This window comes from Adiantum capillus-veneris, chromosome 19, assembly GCF_014529385.1.
Source record: "Adiantum capillus-veneris isolate H3 chromosome 19, ASM1452938v2, whole genome shotgun sequence".
NCBI lineage: Eukaryota > Viridiplantae > Streptophyta > Polypodiopsida > Polypodiales > Pteridaceae > Adiantum > Adiantum capillus-veneris.
In genome coordinates this window covers 109881718-109885903 of record NC_140949.1, presented here as the reverse complement: position 1 = coordinate 109885903, position 4186 = coordinate 109881718, and positions in this window count along the sequence as shown.

The following is a 4186-nucleotide window of genomic DNA, read 5'->3' as shown; positions in this document are numbered from 1 at the left end:
GAGTGGTTTTGTCTCAAGATTCACCACTTTTTCACTCTATGTCATTATATTAAGAATATTTGGATGTTAAGGTCCACCACTTGTCTACCCTATAAGGCTATATCTTAAAGGTTATTCTTTCTCACCACTTGGAGTGACCATGATAGGTTTTACATGGGGGTTTGGTTCCAAGGTCCACCACTTGAATCATAGAGAGAAGCAAAGGTCCACCACTTGTCCAAGCTAGGCTCCATTGAAACATGGAGAGAAGGATGCTCCACCATTTGTCCAAGATAGGCTCCATTGAAACATGAAGAGAAGCAAGCTGCACCATGTCTCCAAGATTCTAGGCTCCATCAAAATACCGTAAACCCACGATATTTCGTAGATGGGAGGATTACTTTCAAGGTCCACCACTTGTCCAAGCTATTATCGCTAGTAGCATGGTTTGGTCTCAAGATTCACCAGTTTTCCACTCTATGTCATTACATTAAGAATATCTTGGTGTTAAGGTCCACCACTTGTCCAACCTATAAGGCTATGTCTTAAATGATATTTTTTCTCACCACTTGGAATGTTCATGATATGTTTTACATGGGGTTTTGTTCCAAGGTCCACCACTTGTCCAAGCTAGATCTATTACATATATATTATACATACAATATTCAACTAGATTCCCTACCTATCATGTCCAGTAGCATGGATGCTCTAGCTTTAAGGTCCACCACTTGTCCAACCTATACTCTCTTATGTAAGGGAGATCTCGCTATAAATTCAAAACCTTCCGGCCTAAATTTAAAATTCAAAATCTGATCGCCTAAATTTAAAATATCCCTGCCAAATTTTAAATATCCCTCCTAAATTTTAAAATATCCCGCCCAAATTTTAAAATTCAAACTTTTTTATAAAAATTTAAATTTTACCACTTAAATTTAAAATATTCCACCCGAAATTGATTTTAAATTCAAGTTTACCACAAAAAGATATCATTATACCACCTAAATTCAAATATGCAAACCTCAAATCATTATATTGTACATAAATTCAAACAAATTCAAATTAACAAGCCTAAATTGATATTAGTTTGCATAGATATGAATTTATCACACCTAAATTATGTCACCATGTTAGAGAGAGTGGTTAGAGAATTTGAACAAGGTCCACCACTTGTCCAACCTAGATACCAAGAAGGATTGAGTGTACAAGGTATTGTTTGGAGGTCCTTATAGTCCACTGGTCCCAAGGTCCACCACTTGTGGTAAGGGTCACCAAAAAGTGTATATATTTATCCAAAGAAATACACGTATTTTTGGTCTACATGTCTTAGTTTCAACCATTTATGTCCATTAGGTGTATCACTAAACAACACTACTATTTTTTAGAAACAGAAGTTACAATCATATCTACAAATGGATTAGAGGAAAATCAGCTCAGCTTACATCCAGAACTCGCTACAAGAATCGACTTTAACAGATCATGCAAGTAAGTCTTCCATTCAAATTTACTAGTATTACAATGTGTTAGTTATTTGTGATATTTATGTGTGCATATATACTATGTGTGCATATCGTAATTAAGTGTAATTGTGTATCTGCATTATGTATGAGTATTACAATGAAATAACACAAATATACATACATACACATAGATAACACAGACGCACACATACATGAGCATGTATTTTCAAGAGAGAGATAGCAAGATACAGAGATAGATAGATAGATAGATAGATAGAGAGAGAGAGAGAGAGAGAGAGAGAGAGAGAGAGAGAGAGAGAGAAATACCTGTTTTCTAGAGAAAGGAGAGAGAGAAAGATAACAGATTTCACTGTGTTTATGTTTGTGGAAGAGAGGAAGACGATGTATGGGAATATGTGCACGTATTTTCAAGAGAGAGACAACAAGATAACAGATTTCACTGTGGTTATGTATGTGGAAGTGAGGAAGACGATGTATGGGAATATGTGCATGTATTTTCAAGAGAGAGACAACAAGATAACAGATTTCACTGTGGTTATGTATGTGGAAGAGAGGAAGACGATGTGTGGGAATATGTGTATGTGTGCGGGGATATTTTTAAACTACGTATCTCTGTCTTTTGACGAGAGTGTGTGTGTGCAAGAAGAGTTACAGAGAACCATCTTCTCTATATGGAGAAAGACAGAGAGTGAGAGAGAGAGAAATACCTGTTTTTCTCTATTTGTGAGGTGTGCAATGTCTCTTGAGAAGAAGCTATGCCCGATCCTGCCCTTCTGGAAAGTGTTGCGTACGCTGCTGTTTCTTTATCTTGTGCGCGAACTTTCAATCCTATGCGCTCCACCTGTGTGTTGTGTACGATGCCGGGCTTGCTCCTCTACGTGCGCGTATACTCCAACTGTGTGCGATCTGTGTGCGCTTTCTGTGTGTTTGATGCTCGCTTGCTTTCTCTGTGTGCGTTGCTCGTGCGCTCTCTCTGTGCCTAATCTTGATAGGGTTTATTAGAATGCCACGTATGCTACAAGTCCATGTTTTATTATAGGATTAAAAAAAACAAAATCAATATAAAACATTAACCAATTCACATGGCCAAAATTAAAGAAATCATGGTTGAAAATATGCAAAACATGCGTAACTCTATACTATGAATTCACTTAAAAAAATAATAATCTTTGGGCGCTGCCCCTAGCCCCGCCGGGGTGTCGCCCCTTGACCCCGCCCGGAACAATATCCCAAAATCAGCCTCCCAAGCCTCGCCATCGAGAGCGCTATATTCCACATCCGCATCAAGAGCGCTACCCCCAAACCTCACGTGGAAGCGTTGCCTTGTCACCCCATTGTGGCATTGCCCTAAGACCCCGCATTTGGAGTGCTAAATGGGAACATTCTTCATTAGTGAAATTTTGAACATAAATTATATTTAGCATATACTTAAATATAATACAAATATTAACATATTATCTATACTACTAATTTACTATAGCAGTTCTAGATTATGTCCCATACTATATTTAAGGTGCCAAAGGTTTGGCCTTATGGTCCTAGATTAAGCCAAGTGGTCAACACATATAGGACCAAGTGCACACTGTGCCACAAAACTTGGCCACCACTTCACTTGCCAAAGTTTAGGCCACATGGTCAATCCTAAGTTTCCAATGTTCTTATTATGTCACCTTTTGCCTCGTGGAAAACCTAGGCTTGTTTTCACATACTCAGGCACTTCAAGCCATAATAAATTTTCATTACTCTTCGGCAACCCTTTTGTTCAAGTCTTTGACAAAAATGTTGTTTAAGGCCACCCTAAACCATTTTCATTTAGGGGTGTCTAAAACTAGCTTTTTGGAAATTCGAGAAGAAAATGGTCAAAGTTTTATACTTAGTTTTAACCACTTGACCAATTCAAATATTGGAAAGCAAGGTCTTGTAATACTTTTCTTTGTACATCACACATTAAAACTAGGTCCCTCACTTGTCCAAGCTATGCTCTAATACAATAAAGGGCTTTTGGTTTCAAGATGCACCACTTTCCCAACCTTGATTCCACTAAAGAAGCTAGCTCTACTTAGACATTTAATAGCAAGGTCCTGTAGCAGTTCACATTGAACATTTTCCATGGCAGCTAGGTCCACCACTTATCTAAGCTATGCTCTAATACAGTAAGGGGGTTTTGGTTTCAAGATCCACCACTTGTCCAAACTTGATTTGGGAAGCAAGGTCCTATAATAGTTTGCTTTGGACATTCACCATTACAACTAAGTCCACCACTTCTCCAAGCTATGTTCTAATACACTAAGGAGGTTTTGGTTTGAAGGAGAACCACTTGTACGAATTTGTTTTTGGAAGTAAGGTCTTTACATAGTTCACCTTGGACCTTGGACATTGGATACTACAAATAAGCCCACCACTTGTCCAAGCTATCCTCTATACATAGCCAAAGGGTTTGGGTTTCAAGATTCACCACTTTTCCAACCTTTCTTCCATTAAAGAAAGGAGGGGCATTATAACTAGGTCCACCAATTGTCGAAGATATGCTCTGATATAGAAAGGGGATTTTGGTTTCAATAATCCACCACGTGTTCAACCTTGCAAGACTCAAGGGATACTTGGACATTGGAAAGCATAGTCCTATAGTAGTTGATAGGTGGCAGTGGGTATAACAACTAGGTCCAACCTATTCTCTCATATAGCAAAGAGGATTTGGTTTCAAGGTCCACCACTTGTCCAACCTTGCT